General features: G+C 38.3%; 1 pseudogene; it reads left to right on the top strand.

Annotated features, from left to right (window-relative positions):
• The first annotated feature begins 932 nt into the window (after positions 1–932).
• LOC144308944 (small ribosomal subunit protein uS5 pseudogene) lies at positions 933–1,761 on the top strand (annotated as a pseudogene).
• The last annotated feature ends 4,114 nt before the right edge of the window (positions 1,762–5,875 follow it).

Raw genomic sequence — 5,875 nt, 5'->3', positions numbered from 1 at the left:
GTGACTTTCCACACTAGTAATAAATATATGTCCTTCTTGATCTGACAATGTCAACAAAATAAATCAGTGCAATCATTTAATTTAAAAAGCATTAAGTAAGAGAATTCTGGAGTCTCAAAATTACCAGTTTTTCAGAGAATGAAGAATCCTTTGATGATCCTGACCCTAGTGAGAGTAGAAAGCGGGGAATGAAATCAGATTTATTGTAAATAAGATACTGACAGACAAGGAAACTTAATTCAGCATCAATACATGATAATGAAGAGTTTTAATAGCTTATTGCTCTTTACAAATATTCTCTCTTGAGCTATATGAAACATGATTTATAAATGTAAGAATAATTGGATTTGGATGTTCATTTAATTGACTCATCCATATCCACACATAGGGAAATCAATTGTATTGTAACTATATGTCTATTTACCAATATAAAGCAATTTGTTGAATAGAGGCCATGTGAAAGACAATACACAAAGCATCTCTAGAAACATTATGATGCATAGTTTAATGCTAAATATGAAATAGTCACATATGTAAAAATAATCCAAATGTATATTTATAAATAATGTGTCTAACAGGGTAAAATATAAATAGATATATAAACAGGAAATAAATATGAAAAAACACCATAGACAGCAAGTTTAGGAAAATATAAGAGAGATAAGCATGAAATAATGTACTTAGCTATAACTCTCAAGTTCTCAAGTGCTTTTTGAGATGGCTTCCCTAAGAGTACTAATATAGTATTTAGCTACTACCAGCTTCATTTCTATTTCTAGGAGCTAGTAACCAGGAGATGGAATGCTACAGGGTTAGTGTTGGCAAAAGACCAGGTGTTTCAGATGTCTGTACTCACTGGCAGGGCACGAGTTTGATGAGGATAAAGCATTGGGAAATTAGCTGCTTCTCTAGGAAAACACCAAACGGTGACTATGCTGGTGCTGTGGGAGAGTCTGGAGGGCCCAGGGGCCCTGGAATGGTAGGCCACCAAGGTTTCAGTGGAGGCTGAGGCAGCGGCATACCAGACCTGGTCCTGGCTGTGGTCGGGGGCAGGGCTCGTGGAGGCAAGGCCAAGCACGTGGAGTGGATCCCTGTCACCATGCTGGGCCACCTGGTCAAGGATATGAAGATAAAGTCCCCAGAGGAGATCTGTCTCTTCCCTCTGCCCCTCAAGTACTCTGAGATCATTGACTTTTTCCTGGAGGCATCCCTCAAGGATGAGGTTTTGAAAGTTATACCTGTGCAAAAGCAAACCCATGCTGGCCAGTGAACCAGGTTCAAGACATTTGTTGCCATGGGAGATTACAATGGACACATTGGTCTGGGTGTTAAGTGCTCCAAGGAGGTAGCCACTGCCATCCTGGGGCCAGCATTCTAGCGTCCCTCTCCATCTTCCCTGTGCCACAAGGCTCCTGGAGGAACAAGATCAGCAATCTCTGCACCATTCCATGCAAGGTGACTGGCCCCTGTGGCTCTGTGCTGGTGCACTTCATCCCTGCCCCCAGAAGCACTGCCCAAGAAGCTACTGATGATGTATCAACACCTGCTACACCTGAACCTGGGGCTGCACTGCCACTAGGCAACTTCACCAAGGCCACTTCTGATGTCATTTCCAAGACCTATGGCTATCTCACCTATGACATCTGGAAAGAGACTGTGTTCACCAAATCTCTCCATTGGGAATTCATGGACCATCTTGTAAAGACCCACACCAGAATCTCTGGGCAGAGAACCCAGGCTTCAGATGTGGCCACCACATAATTTTATATAAGAAAAATAAAGTGAAGTAAAGCCTGTTAGAAAAAAAAGAGTCGGAAAATTATGACTCTGTGTTATATATAAAATCATGTCATAGTTACAATCATTTATCTATCACCAAGCATCTCATCATGCAGCTGTAATATAAGAGAAGACAACTGGATTTAGAGTCCGAAGACTACATTGGAATAAAAGGCTAAAATTTATGAGCTGGCTAACCTTGAAAATTAATTAGGCTTCAGTTTCTTCCACTGAAAATTGTAGATGGTAATTCTTTTTTACAGGAAGTTGTAATGGTAATTTGAGGTTGAATCATATAAAATTGCTGCTATTTGATCATTTTTATCTACAAAAATGATCATTTCACTTGGATTAATCTAATAGTACGAGCTACACATTTGTTGAATCTTCCGTCTTATAGGCACTTTGCTATGTTCCACATGTTGTAGTAGATTACAATGATGGCTTCAATTTTTTTACCTCTCCTCCTGGATTTGTACCCTTTGCAATAATACATTTTTAGCATCCTCCCATCACTAGTGGGCTGACCTACCCTGTCCCTTGAGTCTGGACTCAACAACTTGACTTATTTTGGTCAATGGAATGTTAGCATGGGTGAGCGGGTGCAGAGGTTTGAAGTGAACTTTAGCAATGGAGCTTGTCCTCTTTTGCTAAGAGAATATATCCAGGATAGCCTGCTAGAGAATAAGACACATCTAGAGAGAGTTATGGACATCCAGTCATTCCAGCCTGGGCCATCCTAGATCAACTGACATCCAGCCAACTCCTAGACCTGTTCAGGAGACCAAGTATGATTAGTATAGCCAACCCCTAGCCAACCTCCAGCTATAAACTTTTAGTTGTGAACCTTAGAGGATTTATATCAGTACACATATTATTGTGGCAATAACTAACAGATATAAATGATTCTCTCATTTCACACACACAACAAATCTATAGGCACTATTATCATCCTCCCTGGATGAAAGAGGATACTGTGACTCCAGAAAAGTTCAGTGAACTGCCCTGGGTCATATTAACAGACAGTAAATGACAGAGGAAAGGTTTGAAATTAGGGAGGCTGGCTTCAGAGGCCATATTATAACCAGTATACTGAATGGCTTTGTTCTTGTGAAGATGAAATGAGATTATTTTTTTTGAAAGTGCTTTGTCAATGTTAAAGCACACTAAAAATATAAGTCATTATTATGAAGCTGCAACTCCTTTTCAAAGATGCTGTAAAATTCCAACTAAGTTTTTTCTTTGTCTCATAAAAAAAGAAACCCCAGGCAAGCACTAGATGATTTAAAATGCACTGTTCTTTGATATGCCAGTTACATAGGGAAAACTGATAAATGGTGAAATTTAGCATGCCACCTTCCTTCCGAATCAGTGATAGACCGCTGCTATTTGCTCGGCAACTACCAAGTAAACAGAAAAATAAAGCCATGGTTTTCTTGGCAAGTGTCATTAAAAATAGATTAAGTTTACAGTAAATGTAATCTGTAGCATAGATCATACAGGCAAAAAACCTGAAGGGGAAATGAAGGCATTAATAAGATATTTCTTAATTTTATGAAGCGTTACACACATCAGACCACTGAACCAAAATAACCTAGGGAAATAGCAATGAAACAAGCATTTATTCCTCAGCTTTGAGGAGGCATGCAAATACAAATGGTGCAAAACAAGAAGCTGATTATGCCTGGAAATTGGAATAAACATAAAAAAGAAAAGTCTGGAGATGCTAATAGGCATTAAGTTTATGAGGTGTGACTTTATTTACATGGAATATTCTCTATGGGAATGAATTTTTAAAATTCCATTCGATTTTTCATTTTTATATATATTAAACACTCCCCAAATTTATTATTTTCTTCAAAAAAAAATAAAACTAGAATGCTAAACTGGGTGAAATGAATAACGGAGAGAACTGAAGAGAAATAGGACTCTCTGTAGAAGGGTGTTCCTAAGCTAAGCAAGGCATGACCAGAAGAAGGACTTCTTGATTTGGGAGGTTTTTATCCATAGGAGTTCCCCCCACTTTTTTTTTAATAAAACACAGAATTGACACTTTCAAAAAGAGAGAAAGAGAGGGAAAAAAGTGAACTCAGAAGAAAAGGGAAGAAAAACTAAAAAGGAACCTTAAAAAAAAATTAGAACAGGAAAAGAGAGTTCTCCAGAAAGCATAACTAAGACTTAAATGATTTATATAAAAAACTATTGTTTCATCCATGTTTCATCCATGTCTCCAAAAGATCCTAGCCTTGATTTCACTGTTCCCTATTTTTTTTAAATATTTTTTTAAAATTTTATTTATTTATGATAGTCACACAGAGAGAGAGAGAGGCAGAGACATAGGCAGAGGGAGAAGCAGGCTCCATGCACCGGGAGCCCGATGTGGGATTCGATCCCGGGTCTCCAGGATCGCGCCCTGGGCCAAAGGCAGGCGCCAAACCGCTGCGCCACCCAGGGATCCCCATCACTGTTCCCTATTTTAATCATTCATTTCTCCTCTGACAATTGTCTCTGTCCTCTGAAATAGGAAAGAGGGAGGAGTTTTGCTCTTGAGTATCTTTTTCTAGTACTCAGCTTTGAACACAAACTAGTCCATTGTCCCTTCATTCACTTATTCATTAACAAACATCTACTGAGAGAAATGAGAACTTCTAATTAGGGGGTGAGCCGTATACAAGCTCTGCTATGAGAAAACTGACCATGCTTAATGCGGATTTAGATAGCACTTTTTTCCCCCCTGACAGCTACAGCTCCATAACCTCCCACCATCTTTTTCTTTTGAGATTCTGTGACCCTTAGTCTCTTCATATTGTACTTGATCAGATGTAGCTTTATGTAGTTCTTGCTGAATTTTACCTTATTGTCACTGCTTCATTGTCCTAGCCTGTCAATAGTTTTTGATCTTGACAGTTTCATCCTACAATGCTATATGCAAATTTTTATGTATTCTTAAAAGTCGTTGAAAAAATTTTCCACAGGCCAAATGACTGAAAAAACAGACAAAAAAACCCGCCTAAAAACTGGCATGCTAATACATGGGAAATGGGCATACAAATTGATTCTACTGCTTTGGAAAGCTGTTTGGAAATACTAGGTTGAGCATGTGAATTCCCCCCAAGAAACCATCAATTATATTCCAAATTATAAATACACAACAGAACTGTGTGTACAGTTTTCAAGGGATCTATACAAGAATAATCATATCAATATTTATAATAGTCCGAACGGAGAGCAAACTATATGTCCAGCCACAGTAGAATGGATAAATATATTGTGGCATCTTCAGGACACTTGGGTGGCTCAGTCAATTAAGCGGATCTGCCTTCCACTCGGGTCATGATCCCAAGGTCCTGGGCTCGAGCCTCGTATTGGGCTCCCTGGTCAACGGGGAGTCTGCTTCTCCCTCTCCCTCTTACCTTCCTCCCTGCTTTTGCGCTAGCTCTCTCTCTCTCTCTCTCTCTCTCTGTCATAAATAAATAAATAAAATCTTTAAATAAATAAAAAGATATGTAAAAAATGGTGCATCTTCATAAAATGGAATACTATAGAGCAGTGCGATGGACAAGCTACAACTCACATGCAACAATATGGATAAATCTCAAGGACATAATATTGAACAAACTAAGACAGAAACAAAACAACTATTGCATAAGTCCATTTTCCTGAGTTCAAAAACCAGACTAAATAAAACTGTAATGTATAAGGATGAATAGTTAAACGTCCAAGCTATTTTTTTGAAAAAGGAAACAAGGAAATGATTATCTCTAGGGTGGGGGAAATGGGAGGACAGGGATGAGAGAAGCTCAACATTTCAGCTTTTTGATCTTCGTTATGGTTATATGGATATTCACTCTGTGAAAAATTACTAACTTCTGCATACACATTTGTATACTTTTGTGTGTGTTTTATTTCACAATAAAAAGGATTTAAAGACAAACAATATTAATTAGAACATCATGTATGGAAGCACCTCTACATGATTATCTTCCAGTTTATTTAAATTCCGTTAGCCTAAGCTGCCATTAAGCATCTTGCTGTTTTTAAATGGTTGCTTTTAGAGAGCAAATCTTTCAACTGAACTACTTTAAAGTCTTACCTA

This window comes from Canis aureus, chromosome X (assembly GCF_053574225.1).
Source record: "Canis aureus isolate CA01 chromosome X, VMU_Caureus_v.1.0, whole genome shotgun sequence".
NCBI classification, from domain to species: Eukaryota; Metazoa; Chordata; class Mammalia; order Carnivora; family Canidae; genus Canis; species Canis aureus.
Note: the sequence above shows the minus strand (reverse complement) of the source record. Positions and strands in the feature narration are given on the sequence as shown.